Source organism: Anabrus simplex, chromosome 2 (assembly GCF_040414725.1).
Source record: "Anabrus simplex isolate iqAnaSimp1 chromosome 2, ASM4041472v1, whole genome shotgun sequence".
NCBI lineage: Eukaryota > Metazoa > Arthropoda > Insecta > Orthoptera > Tettigoniidae > Anabrus > Anabrus simplex.
In genome coordinates, this window is record NC_090266.1 from 495,071,931 (window position 1) to 495,092,387 (window position 20,457).

The window sequence follows — 20,457 nt, forward strand, 5'->3', positions numbered from 1 at the left end:
ATAGGTCTTATGGCGACGACAGGATACAAAATGCCTAGGAGTGGTAAGAAAGCGGTCGTGGCCTTAATTAATGTACAGCCCAACATTTACCTAGTGTGAAAATGGGAAACCACGGAAAGCCATTCTCAAGGCTGCCGACAGTGGGACTCGAACCCACTATCTCCTGGATGCAAGCTCAAAGCTGCGCGCCCCTAACCGTACTACTAACTCGCCCGGTGGCCAATAGTTGCAGTTGGTATGAATTTCAACGTACACAATTTCCAGGGGGGAGATTGACGCTTTCACGGCATGTATTAATAGATATTATAATATTACAGGTTTTTGTCATGTGAAAGAAATAAAGCGGCAGGAACTCTTTACGTTTCACGAAGACTTTTAACCGCAGCCTCAGAAGAGAAATACGTCCGACGACGTCTACGACTGCTCTAACATTTATTCAGACACTAGAAGCTAAGCGGCAGCAAGTCATTGTCACCAACTGTAAGCCGCATCGCTACCTTATATTGAAATGATTATCTATATTGCACCTCACCTAGGCCCGACAGAGTGCTGAATGTATATATAAAATAACTTCACGAAAATATCATCGGATGGAAATCATATGGATGAGAAGCTTCGGAAAACCAAACACGGGCATCGAAGTCCCACCCTCCCTACTTTCAACTAGCACAACGGCTACGATCGAGAGCATACGGGTCAGTGGTACTTTCCGTTAAATTTAAAATGGGCATTTCATCTAAATATATTGAAAGTACACTATTAAGAGGAATACGCTAATCTACTAAATGATAAGAATAGATTGTTCCCAATTCAAAAGTACAAATTTAATTACCGAGAGAATGATATGAAAATACTTACACACACTAGAAATGGCCTATTATTGCATGCGTGGAATTTTAAAACATATTACACTGAACTTTATCATACGGATAATGCTGTTAAATGTCTTTATCAGTTCGCTGATCACTCCTGAATCCCATTCTGGCATTCCCAAATCAAATCATTAACACTGCATGTATACACATTCATTATTAAACGACAGGGATCCCTTCCTTTACTGTAACATTGATACCCGTGGGTTTTCACCACATTATAACGTAACAACACAAATTATATGGAAAGGATGGCATTCTCGTGAGGAAACAATAATATATTACATCATCGTCGTTGTGCTGACACAACGATAAAAGCTAATTCCCGCATAGTTATCTACTAGTCATGAAAAACATGTTGTCGCTTGTAGCTAATAAGGTCTATATTATCACATTGATTATCATCACATTACCGAATATACGTATTCCTCCGGGGTTATGACTAATTCTAATATTTACAAAGTGGACACACGACGTTGGTTATCTTGTAACTCCACAGAAATCAACATACACAATACACAAAATTATAATCACATATAACGATGAAGCATTATCCCTGTAGAAATCTAAATACAATATACCTAAATACACACACTTTAATGTTCTCCGAAAATCTGTGATCCCAGTTATGTCTCCAGGTATCGATCCGACGACATCCATACCAATCTGGTATTGAACCACGCTATCTTGACTTCGGGGTTCTATCTGAAAATCCCTGCTTAGATCTTATTTAAGTCTATAAATTGGAGGAGTACATCACCTATCGGCTCAATGAAAACACACAGCATTACGATGATAACAAATTATTGACAAGTGAATATTTAGTACAGTGAGAAATGGGAAAAACATTTTAATTGGTTTGTGAGAGCGGCCGACAATTATTTAACGGGACAAGCAGCTAAGGGTCTAGCACTCACCCCCTCTTGTCGTTCCTTCTGAGGTCATAAATCTCTCATATCGAGGTCAACATGGGCTCCCAACATGGCTGAGTAGACACACAATATCATCCGGACACAAGCATGTAGTTCTTAATACAATTATCTCGTGTTCTCTGGGCACATGACCATTCTTGGACACTCTCCAAATATCATTTTACCTCATTGTCTCAGCCGATTTCAATTTTGGTTTATCTCATTGTTATTATTATAAAATCTGTCGCCTTTGCACATTTTCACATATATGGTTTTACCCTCCATTTTTCACACACATGTGCATGGTGTCCACGTTATTCACACATTGAGATGATCCTAATGACAGGGACTTAAAGAACATAAAACATATCACTAACTCGTGTAGCTAAAGTCATTGGTTCGCACCTCGAGTCAACTTTATTTTCTCCATTCTTCAGGATCCTTAAACTAATAGGGAGAGTAATTGTATTCATGCATTAAAGTTGTGAAGCATCTGAACTTTCTATATTCCAAAAATTGAGACCATCCATATCAGCTTATTGAAATTGGAAAGCCTTATTAAGTCCGTCAAATTATCTAAGTCCACCCTTACGAATGCTTCACTTAAACACATAATAAACTATGGAACATTATACATTATTTCATGAAAATTCAAGAAATAACTTTGTGATTAACCAATAATCACAGAAGACAAGAAAATAAAAATAATAAATGAAACATTACCCCATTAAAACTCGCATATTGCGTCACCTACACGTTCTACAAAAATCAAATTCCATGCTGCTAGATTCCATTTACAAAGTTAAGTTTTACATCTTAATGGGACACGGATGATTTTCATGCTAGGTTATCATGGGAATGCACTTATCATTTTGGTGTGTAATCTGTTGTTGTCTGGTGGTACGCATATGGATGTATTTATCCATAACTGCCGTCTCGTTAAGAGAGAGTCCTAGGTTCATCTCGTTCAGTGTTGACGCCATGATGCCTTGGTCTTCTACCTCCAGCTTCTGGGCGTTCTGCGCTGTCCTCAAACAGGAATCTCGCCGGAACACAGGCGCGGTATCGACGTGGTAAATCCTGGGTTCGGAGAATACTCACATACATGCAAACAAAATTAGGAATCGGTTACTTGAAGCACTGTTTATATGACTTGTAATATCCCACTGATAGATCCACTCATAGACTCTAAATGGACTACCCAGGCAGCGATTACTGTCCCTTAAGACCACTATTCGATTCCCGTTTGTTATAGAAAGACATACAGGGTTATTCACCTAACATGTTACACGCAAATAACTTCTAAACGATTAAAGATATCGGATTTCTGTTTTCATATTCGTAAATGGTACCCATGGACTTGTAAAACAACGTGCCACCTAATGCCATGGGGGTGATTAATAACCGAGATATTGATACTAACTCCATACTTTTAAATGGAATGACACATTTCCATACAGCTTGAATAAAAGTTCACATGTGTGCAAGTTTAAGTATGTAAGTAGTTTGAAAATCAGACAAGTACTTCTTGAGATATAAATAAGAACAGCATGCGCGGTTTTGCATGCCGCATCAGACGGCGTGAAGTCGGGCAAGCACATATTGACGCGCAAGCAGTTTCCTGGGAGTGAGTTCAGCCACAGAATGGATACCAGGCATGTAAGCACCTCGTACACATGTGATGGGTTTGTAAAGTGTGTATGACAAGCGAAGTCATGACAGAACACGGAGGGTTGATGTGTTTAAAAGGAATTATCACTGCATTATCACAAGAATAAAGATACGAGGTGGGTGATGTTTGAATATGTGCGTCTCAGTAAAAAATGAAATGGCGTATGGCTTTTGGTGCCGGGAGTGTCCGAGGACAAGTTCGGCTCGCCAGGTGCAGGTCTTTGGATTTGATTTAACGCCCTAGGTGACCTGCGCGTGGTGATGAGGATGAAATTATGATGAAGACGATACATACACCCAGACCGTGTGCCAGCGAAATTAACCAATTATGCTTAAAATTCCCGATCCTTTCGGGAATCGAACCCGGGACCCCTGTGACCAAAGGCCAGCACGCTAACCATTTAGTCACGGAGCCGGACTGCGTCTCAGTGATCCGCATACACATTGTGTCTATTTAATTATGTGCTCGAAATATTGACCATCAATGGCAATGCACATTTGCAGTCGTGTCACGAGGGATAGTGTCACAGACCGAAGAGTTTCCCTCGACATTGCAGCACATGTTGCGATGATACGTCGTTTGAGATCCTGTGGTGTTGCTGGAGGTTACGCGTAGACTATGTCCGTGCACGTACCCCTGAGGAAAAAGTCCAGCGGTGTCAAATCAGGTGACCGTGCTGGCCACCTGATGGGGCCTCCACGTCCGATCCATCGACCGGGGATTATCTCGTTTAAGACTTGCCGGGCTACAAGCGAATAGTGGGCAGAAGAACCGTCGTGCTGGAACCACATATCCTGTCGTATGTTAAGGGGTACGTTTTCCAGGATAACAGGGCTGACAAGACCTTCCCCTCCTATGCCCTCTAATAGCAGCTACACTACCTTATCTTACTATTTCCATTTGTTTGCAGGGCGTGTGTCATTCACACTGCGATTGCATGACAAAATCCACATTTTCAAACACTAAGTCTACTGCAGAACAGTAATGCTTATACGGTCACACTTTTAGTAATGCATATTATTGTTCGGGTTCCTCTCCAGACGTACGTGATTAAAACACTTGAAGAGGTACAGAGAATAGTTGTTGTTATTTCATTTCCGGGGCTTGGACATCGTGGTCGTGTAGCCCCATGTGTTTGGGTGTGTGTGTGTGTGTGTACTGTATGTGTGTTAGAATGTGTCTAATAACCTGTGTTATTGTGGTGTCTGTAGTAGTGTACTGTATTTGTAATTCAGGTGAGGAATTGGGACGGAGGCGGCCGTTGTATTAAGTAAGGAACCATCCCGACATTTGCCTGGAGTGGCGGTGGGAAACCACAGAAACACTTCCAGGATAGGTGAAATGGGTACCGAACCCACCTCTTCTTCGTTTTGCCTCACGGAGCTGTGTGTACCCCATTCCAGCCCTCCAACCAGAATTAAATGGTTTATCAGAGCCGGGAATTTAACCCGGACCACCTCGGTGAGAGCTACGAATGCTAGCCGCTACACGTGATTAAAAAACTTGACAGACTGCTCTGCATTAACGAGAGCGCAGGTTCGAGTCCTGCCTCGCCCAACATGCAAGTGATTTGCATGGAGTCCCATGTTCAACACCAAGAAAATACCGGTTAGGTACCTTTGGGATAGGCCACGACCGACGTCCTTTCCAAATCCTTCCCATTCCCATCCGTAGGGAAAGACGCTAAACTGAGCGCAGCCTATTACACATGGATGTCAAAACGAAACGAAACAAAACGAAACAAAAATAATTAATCTCCCTTTCCCGTTGTGTGTTTGCCAGTCATACAATAACTTTGCACACCCAGGGTATGTTACGGTATGAATCAATCAATCAATCAATCAATCAATCAATACTGATATGCATTTAGGGCAGTCGCCCAGGTGGCAGATTCCCCATCTGTTGTTTTCCTAGGCTCGGTACATCACATTATGTTTACAATACATGCCTGGTATCCGTTCTGAGGCTGAACTCACTCCCAGGAAACTGCTTGCGCGTCAGTATGTCGTTGCCCGACTGCACGTCGTCTAATGCGGCATGTGAAACCGCGCATGCTGTTCTTATTTATATCTCAAAAAGTACTTGTCCGATTTTGAAAATACTTACATATTTGTACTTGTACGTAGTTGAACCTTTAGGCCAGCTGTATAAATTTCTGACGTTCTATTAAAAAATATGGAGTTAGTATCAATATCTCGGTTATTAATCACCCCACGAGACTAAGTAGCACGTTATTTTAACAAGAACTGATTACCATTTACGAATATGAAAACAGAATGCCGATATATTTAACGGTTTAGAAGTTATTTCCGTGTAACATGTTAGGTGAGTAACCCTGTATATAACTTCTCACTAGAAGAGACAGGAATGAAGTGAAGCTATCGACCTAGAGGGAGATCAGAATATGAACTAGAATAGACAACCTCTCACTAGAAGAGGTGAGATTGAAGTGACGCTATGTACCTATGCAGGTGAGACTGTGGACTAGGATAGACAATCTGTCGTTGAGAGCGACAGGAATTTATTGAAGATATTGTCCTAGAGAGTTCAGAATGTTAACTAGGATAGACAACCTCTCATTGAAGGAGACGAGAATGAAATGAAGCTGTTGATATAGAAAGGTCAGACTGTGGATTAGGATAGATAACCTCTCACAGGAAGGAATGAAATGAAGAGCTAATAAAAAGTGGGCAGGCGCGCTTCTCCACAACACCAGTTTATTTCCTATTTCTTAGATCCAGTGGTGTGCACTGAACACCATCTACCCCAGCGCTGCTGGGTTAAAGAACATTGTATTAACATTTTCTGGTTATTCCTTATAATGCTTTTTATAATGTTTAAAAAATTGTGAACATTTACGCCAAGCCAAGTACAGCTCTCTCGACAATCCGCTCGCACTACCGCAGTTCAGCTTCTCCAGCGAGCTGTGTTTCCTTGCCGGCGCAAAAGAGACCTACCCCAGCGAAATTTAAGGTCGCTTGGGTGACGCATGCACTTGAAACTTCCTTGTCCTGGGAGCGGGGCGGAGCTGTAGGCCCACCCCGACAGCAATTTACGGCGAGAGGCCAGCTAGCTTAGGTAAGGTAATGTTAGTCTTAATACTTGACACTCGAAGTCTTCAGCGCCACACGATAGAGACTACAAGAAAAATATCAACAGTATAGCCACTTGCACATCATCTTGCTAATAAAAATAGAGCCAGTATAAGAAATCAATGGTAATATACAAGAATATATTTGATTCTTAGGTTTCGGCAAGTACACGTTTTTTTCGAGCAATTCATTGAGGCACGTGTAGAGTATGTGTTCCGTAATAATGCTACTTGCTTAACGTCCCACTAACTACTTTTACGGTTTTCGGAGACGCCGAGGTGCCGGAATTTTGTCCCGCAGGAGTTCTTTTACGTGCCAGTAAATCTACCGACACGAGGCTGACATATTTGAGCACCTTCAAATATCACCGGACTGAGCCAGGATCGAACCTGCCAAGTTGGGGTCAGAAGGCCAGCGCCTCAACCGTCTGAGCCACTCAGCCCGGCAGTATGTGTTCCGATAGCCGCAGCAAGCTATTTAGGTTGCCCAGCATGAACACAGATTTAAGCGCGAAGTATTGAATTTTGTATTTGGTTGTCTGTGAAGGTAGTATATAGTGAATTGTTGTAGTGTTCATCTTGGATTATAGGTGAAGGTTTCGCGAGTTCTGTGGCATTCTTCATGAATGTAATGTGTATTATACGTCTTGACAAATATTTTCCCTTGTTTGTCGTTGATGCACATACACTCAGTATGCGAGCGAAATTATAAAACTTCGCCGATGGTAAAATACCAGTTAAATGTTGCTGATTAGTTTAGATTAGGCTTTTAAAGTAAAAAACAAATAGTTAGTCCCAGTGTATTTTGTGAAAATAATGTCTGTACTATCACGAAGCGTCACCGGATGAAACTGCAAGTAAATTGTTTAAAATCTGCTATATATTAAGTTATGATGGTGTCGTCACTGCCGTGGATATCAATTTGGAAGTATGTGCGAGCGTGTGGTTGAAAATATTCTTGAAGGATCTTTCTCAGGTAGACCTTTCCACGAAAAACGCAGCCTTATTAAATGGTAATTTTGACCTTAGAGAGTTTAGTGGGGCTACGATTTTTTATATTTTTTTAAAAACCTTTTTTGCAGCTGGGGTAACGAATTAGTTCACTGCACGCCAATGCTTAGAACTAAGTAAGATGTGCGAGGTGAGCAGTCGTCGGGTGACGTCGATATCATTCACAGCCAGACGTCCTTCCTTTCTATCGTACGTACACTTCCTATACTTTTACGGAAGGATTTTAATATTGGCAGGAAAGCTCGTATGTACATGCAGCTCACCTCCAACGGGGAGTGCCTGAAAAGGGCTGCGCCACGTCTGGACGAGGATACGAATTCACTTTACCGAAAATGTTGCAAACTTTGGGCTGGGAAGTCTTAGAAATGAGGAGACGAGCTGGAAGACTTAGCGCGGTGTGTTCCGAACTGTTAGTAGAATGATGGCGTAGAATAACATTAGTGGACGAATATACTTGAATCGAGTTTTTGAAGTAAGAAAATTCGTAATCTATATAAATAAAATTGTAGGGGGTCCGCTGTCTGTAATTTCTTTTGTTTTGCCAATTTTTCAGATATTTATCCGTTTTAGGTCAACTCAAGACCGAATCGGTGGTTTTTACGTTTCGTGTCCGTTTGTTTGTTTGTCTGTTTGTCTGTTTGTCTGTTTGTCTGTTCCACCATCACGTCGAAACGGCTGGATAGATCTCAACCATACTTCATATTTAGAGTATACTCATCCTGGGGAAGGTTCCGATAAGCATATCATTTTAAAGTCTTTGAATACTCGGGGGGTTTATAGGAAAACCAGAATAGTTTTTCCACCATCACGTCGAAACGGCTGGATAGATCACACCCAAACTTCATATTTAGAGTATACTCATCCCGGGGAAGGTTTCGATATGCATGTCATTTTAAAATCTTTGAATAGACGGGGGGTTTATAGGAAAACCAGAATGGTTTTCCTCCATTTCCTCTTATACTATTGATTTTCTGTAAACTTCGTTTACCGTACGTGAAACGTCTCTTCATTATAAACAACTTTCGTTATGTTCATAATTTACCTTACTATTCACATGACGGAGAAATTTACAATTTTCCGCTGGTATCATGCTCTGCATTGAGTGACCGATAGACCGACAACGAACCTACAGGTTACCATGGCAACGTCTCTGACTGCATGCCAGCAGGGAAGTAACGTATTGCCATTTTCCTCATCATGCTTTTAAATTCGTGGTTGTTCCTTGGGTAGAAGGCAAAAGAGGCGTCTGCGGGATATTGGCGGAATATCTTTGGATGTTATAACTGCCCTCGAATAGATTAAGTAATAACACCATTAGTCATCTTCTTATTATTTGTTTACCTAAGAATCACTGGACCTAAATTTCTCCTCTGTTACCGCTTTATTATATCCATAACTCACACTAGCATAATTTATTGAGGGGCATTTGATTTTCCAATACATTCACTTGGCATTTACATATTTGTCGTTATCCGGCTGTCCTCAGTTATAATCCATTTTCTATTACTTTCAACTTTCTTAACTGTATTATTTTCTTCCTTAATTACGCCGTATGTACGCGAGTGCTACAAACTACTGGATGTATTTCCACCAAGACTCATATATTTCTTTTTTTGCTATGGGCTTTACGTCGCACCGACACAGACAGGTTTTATGGCGACGATGGGATAGGGAAGGCCTAGGAGTTGGAAGGAAGCGGCCGCGGCCTTAATTAATGCACAGCCCCAGCATTTTCCTGGTGTGAAAATGGGAGACTCATATTTAGAATACACCTGTCCTTGATAGGTTTCAGGGCAAATATTGTTTCTAAATCCCTGAACTGACTGAGGGTTTATACGAAACCGAAACAGTGATTTTGCACTTCCACAAAATATACACAATCAAACTTAATGGAAATCTACCTACCTTCGCAGAAATTAATTTCTAAACTTTTTTTCTCATGTGCATCATTTCGATACGAGGATTAATAAGGGAGATATCATTAACGGACCGTTTTTCTGTACAAGTCCCATCGGACTTGACTCACGAGCGGGTGCGTGTAAAGCGTATTCCTTACAACTTGAAAACTACTGAAGACATTCGAACCAAAATTCATATTTAGCATCCACCTGTCCAAAGGTAGGTTTTAAACGTAAATAACATTTCATGTTCCGGTATGGACTGGCGGTTTATAGGGAACACACATGGTGATTTTACTCTTCCACAACATATACAGAACAAGACCAACCTGACTGGAAATCGACCAAACGAGATGGAATTCCACCTCTAAAACTTTCTTTTCAGGTGCTTTATTTCGTCAGGAGGATTAATAAGGGAGATATCATGAATGGTCACTTTTGCAGGTTAAGTCCAGCGGACATAGCCCAAAAGGTGTTTTACATGGAGCAGATTCCTTATCTATATAAATAAAATCGTAACGACTGTGTGCCTATACACTGACTATTTTGGCGAAATTTTCGTACAGCTTTCCCTTTATGGGGTAATAATAACCATCTCCATAATTTTTGGTTTAGTTTCCTGAATGTCCTAATTTTTACCCGCCTCGCCCAAAATCCAGATTGCGGCATAATCTGCCAGAAGAAAAAGAAGATGATTGAAATTTGACAAAATTATACGTTTTAGCCTGTAACGAAGAGAAAACATTCTAGATCATTAAATTTTTCACTTTTTATCCCCGAAGAATATCGAAATATGCAGGCAATTTTAATGATGGTGCAGACCTTCGAAATTCCTATCACATAACGGATTGCACAATCTCCGTTCAATTTGGAATGATATACAACCTTGGTCTTATGACTTTTTGCCGTATTTGTATCCCTTTTACGTTTGATTTTTCTCTATTAATGGATGTTAAGTCAATTTAGAATTTTCACATGCATAATTCATACTTTCAATTACTTATATGAAATACAGAATCGTCATACTCTTCACGAAAATTCGCCCACCCAGTAGGCATATGTGAGCCAAATTCTATGTATGTAGCTGTCACATAATTATCCGAAAAGTAATGTAATGTGAGATAATCTTACAAAACCTTTACCCTGTTCCACGTTTCTAACTCAATCTGACCCAAGAATAGATGACATATCATAGGACCAGCCATTTAGGCCACTAAATCCGGCGTGTCTTATGGTATAATCCTTTGTCGATATGACGTACGTTTAGTAGCACTTAATCTGTAAATGAAGGTCTTCAATATTGGAAACACGCATATACTTTCGTATGTCAGTAGTATAATAAGCGGGTTCTGCGGCACCTCCGCCGCCGCACGCCTCCTCCTCCGCCGCCTCCTCCGCCGCCGCCGCCGCCGCTCGCGGGAAATTTGAATTTTGGCGGGAGATTTGAATTTGTAAACAAAGCCACGTGCTTTTTGACAGCTGTCATCGACAACAACGCATCGCTAACCTCACTGCTGCCATCTTGACGGGCCTAAACCTCACTAGTGCCAACTTAACCTAACTAGCGTGAGGTAAACAAAGCCACGTGCTTTTTGACAGCCACGTGCTTTTTGACAGACAACAACGCATCGCTAACCTCAGTACTACCATCTTGACGGGCCTAAACCTCAGTAGTGCCAACTTAACCTCACTAGCGCGAGGTAAACAAAGCCACGTGCTTTTTGACAGCCACGTGCTTTTTGACAGATTTGTAAACAAAGCCACGTGCTTTTTGACAGACAACAACGCATCGCAAACCTCAGTACTGCCATCTTGACGGGGCTAAACCTTAGTGGTACCAACTTAACCTCACTAGCATGAGGTAAACAAAGCCACGTGCTTTTTGACAGCCACGTGTTTTTTGACAGCCACGTGCTTTTTGACAGACAACAACGCATCGCTAACCTCAGTACTGCCATCTTGACGGGCCTAAACCTTAGTAGTACCAACTTAACCTAACTAGCATGAGGTAAACAAAGCCACGTGTTTTTGACAGCCACGTGCTTTTTTGACAGCTGTCATCCGCCATCTTTAATCCAGAGAGCACCGTGCTGCCATCTTTAGATGTAAATTCGTCACCTGTCACCCGCAGTGCTGCCATCTCGGCGGGCCTAAACCTTAGTGCTACCAACTTAACCTCACTAGCGTGAGGTAAACAAAGCCACGTGCAGCTGTCATCCGCCATCTTTAATCTATAGAGCACAGTGCTGCCCTCTTTAGCTACTTACCTTTGAAATGTGGTGGCGGATAATTTGAAAACTGCTTTCTTGACAGCAGCCATCTTGCATCGCAAACCTCAGTGTTGCCCTCTTTAGCTAGATACCTGTGGTGGCAGACAATTCCACGTGACAGCAGCCATCTTTAATCAAGAGAGCACCGTGCTGCCCTCTATGTGGTGGTGGCAAATTCCACGTGCTCTTGTTTGGAAACAAACTCACGTGCTTTTTTGACAGCTACTACCCACCATCTTTAATCAACAGAGTATAGTGCTGCCCTCTATGTGGTGGCGGTAAATTCCACGTGCTCTTGTTTGGTAAACATAGCCACGTGCTTTTTTGACAGCTGTCATCCGCCATCTTTAATCAACAGAGCACCGTGCTGCGAGCAATTTCATCACCTATCACCCGCCTTTTTGACAGCCGTCATCCGCCATCTTTGAGCACAGTGCTGCCCTCTTTAGCTACTTACCTTTGACAGCTGTCATCCGCCATCTTTAATCCAGAGAGAACAGTGCCGCCCTCTATGTGGTGACGGCAAATTCCACGTGCTCTTGTTTGGAAACAAAGCCATGTGCAGCTGTCATCCGCCATCTTTAATCCAGAGAGAACAGTGCCGCCCTCTATGTGGTCACGGCAAATTCCACGTGCTCTTGCTTGGAAACAAAGCCACGTGCAGCTGTCATCCGCCATCTTTAATCACCGTGCTGCCCTCTATGTGGTGACGGCAAATTCCACGTGCTCTTGTTTGGAAACAAAGCCATGCGCTTTTTTGACAGCCGTCATCCGCCATCTTGCATCACAAACCTCGGTGCTACACTCTATGTGGTGGCGGTAAATTCTAAATGCTTTACAAACCTATGTGCTTTTTTGACAGCTATCATCCGCCATCTTTATTCACCGTGCTGCCCTCTTTAGCTACTTACCTTTGACGGCTATCATCCACCATCTTTCATCCAGAGAGAACAGTGCTGCCCCGGTGGCAGCAAATTCCACGTGCTTTACAAAGCTATGTGCTTTTTTGACAAAAAAATTCTGCTCTCGAGATACTTACCGAACAAGACGATACTATACTTACGAATCTGCTCATCACCTTCTTTCTTCTATGAGTAATAAACAAAAACTCTATCTTGCAAATAAGGAGCGGGAGGAAGGTAATACCTAACCTAAAATAAAAGAATATGTCAATTCTACATTATTTATTTACATCTTGTATGTACACGTTTTATCTCGAATCATTTTACCCTAGTGATGTTTTGCGTACTTCTCGATGCAATTCTTGAATGTACAAGTTTAAACTTGCTGTACTACGCTCTCAGCGTACCTCCCCCGAATTGTGATGTAAGACAGCGTAACGTGAGTACACACACCTCTAGCATAATGTTTATGTAATGTAGTACCTATCAATACTACTATGCCCCCAGGCTAGCGTGTTGGTAGAATTTGGGATGACAAACCGTTTACAATCATCGCTATTAAGGGCTACCTTACTAATTAAATGAGTGTACAACTGGTGCTTCTTGCTTCTAATGACAGACATTTGCTTATGCAAAACAGGTGGATTACTTTTAATGCAATTGTTAGAGTTTTCAAAACTTAGCTGATTCTGAACGACATTCTTTTTAACCCCCTTCAGTCTCTTTATTTGTAATTCATTTAAGAGTTTTATGCAATATGACTTGGATTTAGTACCTACAAATGAATCGATAATATTCCCAGCACATTCATCTTTCATTTTACCTAGAACGTTTTTGTTCACTAGCGGTAGATGATATTGATTATCTGCAGGATAGTTACTCGTATCAAACCTACCCAAGTCTGGCTTTATATCATTGTAATAGTCATCAGTTTTGATTTGATAAATAAACGAATCGGTATCTGTGTAGAGCAATTGCGCATTATGCGCGTACTTCTTCATCATATAATCGTAATGGAATTCATACATGAGTGTTTTAGCCAATTCAAGTACTGCAAAGCCGACGTAGGTAGGTTTGTCATACTTAACCTTGACACGATTCATCTGTATAATAACTAATTTCTCATGTATGATGGTGCAGCTGTGGAAATTTGGTTTACTTATTAAATAGTTAGCACCATACCTTTTCTTAATATTATCCCAGTTTGTAATCAATTTTACATCAACGCGTTTGTCAACATTCTCCATAGTCTTACCAAACACACTGTTATTCATGAGCTTGTAGAAATCTTTTTCAAACTCGTTAACTGCATTCGTTCTTAAATTATTGTTCAGATCGATATATGGCTTTAGCCACGGTGACTGATTAAATTCTAGTACGCGATGAATTTTGGATAACTTCAAACCATGCTGCAAACACTGTTTTAAATTTCGGTAATGAATGATATACTTAGATTTATCGCATAAATTAGCAATGAGCATTTTCATCGTTGATGCAATGTACGGGGGCTTCATATTTTCAGGGCAGAACGGTAAGTCATTATGAGAAGTGTGTAACTCTTTAGGATACTGTAAGTCAACTTCGAGGAAATAACCTTTATCAGCTTCATCACCTAGGGCGTGTAGCTGTAAAGCATCAATTTCGCACTACGTCAGCCAGCGGAAACCACTCACCGGTAGATGCTGACTCATCGCCCACCCATACTGATTATTAGCATGGAGGTAAACGATATACCGAGATTCCTGACTGGAATCGAAACTCGGCATGTACTTATTATTAGCACTCGAATGTCGGCCGCTGCACTGACTCAGACCGCCTCGAATAGACGATTTTACGAAGTGAACCATATCGATATCGGCTAACAGTTCCAAATTCACACGCGTGTGTTTCAACATCGCATCCCAACTTAACCCAGGTGCAGTAAAATACTGACATGGGTCAAGGCTGTAGGTGTTCATGCAAACACAGCGAAAATTTTCAAAAACATCAGCTAACAAAAGTACATCTGTCTTTAAATATAAATCGGAGTATTCACCTAGCGTTTGAATGTGGAACTGCTCCCAGATATGTTGTGCATGTAAATAGTCATCATCACTAATATCTGCTGAATTCAGCGAGCTGTAAAAGGATTGTTTCGATGGTAAGGCACGTTCTTCGAGGCGGTCAAAGCAGTCGAGATATTCATAACAAAAAACACCCTTACGCCGAAGTAAATTAAACTGCGCTTCTTCGGGGAAAACGCTCCGAATTTCCGTAAATTGTTCAGGCTGTAAATGACTAGAAAGTTTATCGAGGCTACTCGCCATAAAGCGAAACGCGTCAAGGAATCTCAGTTTTATAGAATGCTCAGCATCTACTTTTACAGACTTTGCAAACGCAATGTACCGCTCTTTATTCTGAGGGATTATATCTACTTTTTCATCTGAAGCTCCAAATTGTGAAATGATGAAATGAGAGTCGTAACCAGATAAGTTATGAAAAATTACAGGGATGAATTTAGGAACTCTATACTTAAGATTACAGCTATAATGAGCGGCACATCTGTAGAAACCAGTTAAATTATCATGATCAAAAACTTTAGGGTCATTTTCGGAAAATTCCCCATCACAAATGCTACACTTTGTAGCACGTTCATGATCATTTAACTGAATGTCGGTGAGTGGCTTCATAGGAATATTACTATTCAGAATACGACCGAGACGAACTGCATCACTTTCAAGTCTTTCTAAAAATACTTTAGCAGCATCATGTCCTCGATACAGCTCTAACTTGTTAAGCGTACTATCGTAACTACACTTGATGTAATACGCGAAGCTATACGGGACATGCATGTGCGTAGTATTAGTGAAAGAGTTGTCAGGATTAGGTGAGCATGTGTTGCATGGCGTGAGGATGGCTTCAAAGTCTGCATAAATCACGAACGGTACCCACATCTGCTTGTGAAAATTTGTAAATTTTAAAACATTATTGCCTGTAGTAGGTATCTCTGTACGTACATGATTGCAGTCATTCTTGGAATGCTTCGTTAACTGGTCTTCAGTTCTAAAATACTGCAAGCATCCATCACATAGCCACTTTTTACACTTATCTTTTGACAACTGACTGCCAACAAGTCTACTCAGATTTTTAATCCAGCAAAAGTGGCTATTCTCACTGTTTTCAATATAGAGTAAATTAACGTGAGTACTCTTCTTATGACATGTATAATACAGAGGACCTACTACAGACTTTTTCTCTACACCATATACATTAATACTAATGTTATTTAGTTCCTCAAAGCGCTTAATATCTTTTAACTGTACAGGAAATTCTATACTATAGAAATTTAGCTGCGTTGAATAGTGTGGATACGATGATGTTCTCTTAGCTACGTCTGATTTCGCGGGATTTAAAGCTGACATCACCGCCCATGCAAAACATGCTTCGTCATTGTTTCGGATGTTTACGACAGCTTTTCTTTGCTGAATCCATGTCGGCAGCTCAATGTGCGAAGATCCACGCATAGGATTGTACTTATTGATGTTAACTTCTAGATACATTATCTCAACTAAAGCCCACCCTGATTCCTTTTCCTGAAATTCCTCGCTCTTAGTTGAAATAATGTTAGAGACATCCCTAAGTACATCACCAAAATTAGTCGACTGACTTATGACAAAATTCTTCGTATTAAATGATTTAATGTCCGTTATTTCGGATTCATCCGTGCTTTTAATGTACAAGGCGAAAAGTTCAAAATTAACTTTAAATAAACTATGATTGGACAAAGATTTAGCAAGAAGCTGTTGTACATCCGGTTGAACGCAATTTAAAAAGTTTGAAGTGCTCTGAAACTTTTGACTGGTGCGAATTCGGTAACTAGCAATCCTACTTTTAAATGCTGTATTAATTTCCTCGATGTTTGCGTTACTACCACTTCTACACGCATTATTTTTATGCGCATTACTCCGTAAGTGCCCCTGAAAATGCGAAGATGGTACATCAGTGTTACGGTGCTCGCAGTGAATAGTTTGAAGTTCATGATTTTTTCTAGGTTTTTTACTACTAGTACTTTCTACAGCTACATCAGTAGCTGCACGCTTTTCCCCTACTACTACCTGAGGGTAAGTAGATATTTGATGTACCTCTGCTAAGTGATCCTCATATCGCTCTACGTTAGCGAAATACACACTACAAACTTTACATAAAGCAGATGTTATGCTAGGGTGTTTTGATTTCATATGGCGCATGAAGTTATCACGCCTTGCAAACGTTACATTACATTCCTCGCAGCAGGGGGGCATCTGTTCATGATTTTTTCTAGGTTTTTTACTACTAGTACTTTCTACAGCTACATCAGTAGCTGCACGCTTTTTCCCTACTACTACCTGAGGGCGAGTAGATATTTGATGTACCTCTGCTAAGTGATCCTCATATCGCTCTACGTTAGCGAAATACACACTACAAACTTTACATAAAGCAGATGTTATGCTAGGGTGTTTTGATTTCATATGGCGCATGAAGTTATCACGCCTTGCAAACGTTACATTACATTCCTCGCAGCAGGGGAACATCTGAAAAGAGAACGACCGATAGAGATTAGGTGAAAGTTACGGAAGAAACCAAGTTTCAGCGTATAGAGGTTGGACATGGCTGTGAGTTAGGTCTATAGCATGAGGATTGAAGAGAACGACTAAAGTTACGATGTTCGGAAGAAACCAAGTTTCAGCCCGTTGAGGATAGACATAGCTATGTGTACGTGTTTGAAATTATACCACGTCTATAGTATGAGGATTGAGGAGAACAACTATTTATCAATACTCTAAAGTTACAGAAGAAACCAAGTTTCAGCCCGTTGAGGGCAGACATAGCTATACCTCGTCTATAGTATGCAAGAACAACTATTTATCAATAGACTAAAGTTACAATGTTTTAGAAGAAACCAAGTTTCAGCCTGTTGAGGGCAGACATAGCTATGTGTGCCTGTTTGAAATTATACCCCGTCTATAGCGTGAGGATAAAAGAGAACAACTATTTATCAATACTCTAAAGTTACAATGTTTTAGAAGAAACCAAGTTTCAACCCGTTGAGGTCAGACATAGCTATGTGTACGTGTTTGAAATTATACCCCGTCTATAGCGTGAGGATTAAAGAGAACAACTATTTATCAATAGACTAAAGTTACGATGTTTTAGAAGAAACCAAGTTTCAACCCGTTGAGGTCAGACATAGCTATGTGTGCGTGTTTGAAATTATACCACGTCTATAGTATGCAAGAACAACTATTTATCAATTGCTTAAAGTTATGATGTTCGGAAGAAACCAAGTTTCAACCTGTTGAGGGCAGACATAGCTATACCTCGTCTATAGTATGCAAGAACAACTATTTATCAATAGACTAAAGTAACGATGTTTTAGAAGAAACCAAGTTTCAACCCGTTGAGGTCAGACATAGCTATGTGTACGTGTTTGAAATTATACCACGTCTATAGCATGATGATTGAAGAGAACAACTATTTATCAATAGACTAAAGTTACGATGTTCGGAAGAAACCAACTTTCAACCCGTTGAGGTCAGACATAGCTATGTGTGCGTGTTTGAAATTATACCACGTCTATAGTATGCGGGTTGAAGAGAACAACTATTTATGATTAGCTTAAAGTTATAATGTTTTAGAAGAAACCAAGTTTCAACCTTTGAGGTCAGACATAGCCATGTGTGCCTGTTTGAAATTATACCCCGTCTATTGCGTGAGGATTAAAGAGAACAACTATTTATCAAAACTCTAAAGTTACAATGTTTTAGAAGAAACCAATTTTCAGCCTGTTGAGGGCAGACATAGCTATGTGCGCACCACGTCTATAGTATGCGGGTTGAAGAGAACAACTGTTTATGAATAGCTTAAAGTTACGATGTTTTAGAAGAAACCAAGTTTCAGCCTGTTGAGGGCGGACATAGCTATGTACGTACCTCGTCTATAGCGTGAGGATTAAAGAGAACAACTAAAGTTACGATGTTTTAGAAGAAACCAAGTTTCAACGAATAGAGGTCAGACATACCTTAAAATCTTCGCGCTGCAAACTGTTACTCGGATGTATAAAATGCGTGCGTTCAAGCCTGAAACTCGAATGATAATATTCTGGTCGTACCTAAAAAAAAAAGAAGAAACATATATGAATGTAGTGTAGGATGCATCATCTAACCTAGTTATCTTTACAACTCAAAGTTCGAAAACATACCTTTAAAAAAAATGCACGTGCTGCAGGCTGTTACTGGGATGAATAAAATTGCGTACTTTCGAACGGTACCTAAAAAAAAGAATAAACATATATGAATGTAGATGTCTAGCGTAGAAGTTGCTTTGCAAAAAGTAACTAACAGTTCTACCTTACCTTAAGATAAAGGCTGAAGAATAATATTCACAGCAGACGCGAGATGTGTGTACGTACGTAATAAACGCATACAGAGAACTGTGAGCACTTCGCGCAGACTGGAGCGGCTAAATATTCTGCTTGTTACCGAGCGGATGTGAAAAAATCGCTGACAAACTGCGGGTACAGTCAGAACGAATGCAACAAGAGCCCTCCCTGTACTCCTGCAAGCTGACATATTCGAACCTCCTGTTGATGCCGAGGTGTCAGAATTTAAGAGTTCGAGCCTTGGAAAGTTAGCGTGTGATCCTCGACTTCTCGAGGGTACATACGCGGTATTCCTTACCTGTAGGTATTGAGCTAAAGCTAGATCATGTAATGACGATCGCGCAGGCCCCTCGCCTAGCATTTACGGCTTCTAGTTCGAACCCGCTATCCCCGAAGTAGCGAGAATGATTGGAGAGTGTTGAGGGTGGTTCATTCGGCGGATGGAGGCGTTAAGCTATGTGCAGGCTTCTTCTAGTCGGGGTACGCGATTCAAATCCTGGCAACTTATACCGTCGGGAAGGGCATCCGGCTAGATCATGCAATGACGATCGCGCAGGTCCCTCGCCTAACATTTACGGTTTCCAGTTCGAACCCGCTATCTTCCGAAGTAGCGAGAATGATTGAAGAGTGTTTGAGGGTGATTCATTTGTCAGATGGAGGCGTTAAGCTATGTGTAGGCTTCTTCTAGTCGGGGTACGCGATTCAAATCCTGGCAACTTATACCGTCGGGAAGGGCATCCGGCTAGATCATGCAATGACGATCACGCAGGTCCCTCGCCTAGCATTTGCAGCTTCCAGTTCGAACCCGCTATCTTCCGAAGTAGCGAGAATGATTGAAGAGTGTTGAGGGTGATTCATTTGTCAGATGGAGGCGTTAAGCTGGCTTCTTCGGTAGGAGTAGGCTATGTTGTAATGTTCGGAAGAAACCAAGTTTCAGCCTACTGAGGTCGGACATTTGTCGTGAGTTTTACTAAGCTAAGTCTACATCTACCGTACCCCCCCCTACCTGCTAGCAATAACACGAAACGCTGAGGTACCGAAATATACAAGTTCTACAAGCTGGCGAACTGTACACGTGTAGTGGACTCTGTACCCTGCTGAGGTAAACGCATTCCAGCGAGGAGCTAGCGAGCCGGATGCAGCTTGCGTGCGCGTGTGTGTGTGTGTGGGCATGCTATCCCAGAATATTTTTTTCCTCGTTCTAGAGCCTGTTACCTTCCTGATGTAACAAGACTAGGATTTATTTTTTAGACTACACTTAGCTAGAAATAGCCACATGAAATATCGCAAGAATTTGTTGAGTTGCCCTTCCTGATACAAACTACGAACCTACGTATTAGGCGGAAAAATTTTGTCCGTTTTGCTCTACGATGCATCGTTTTCGAGATATTTAACATTTTGCATTTAAGCCTCTAAATTTAATGAATCGAACC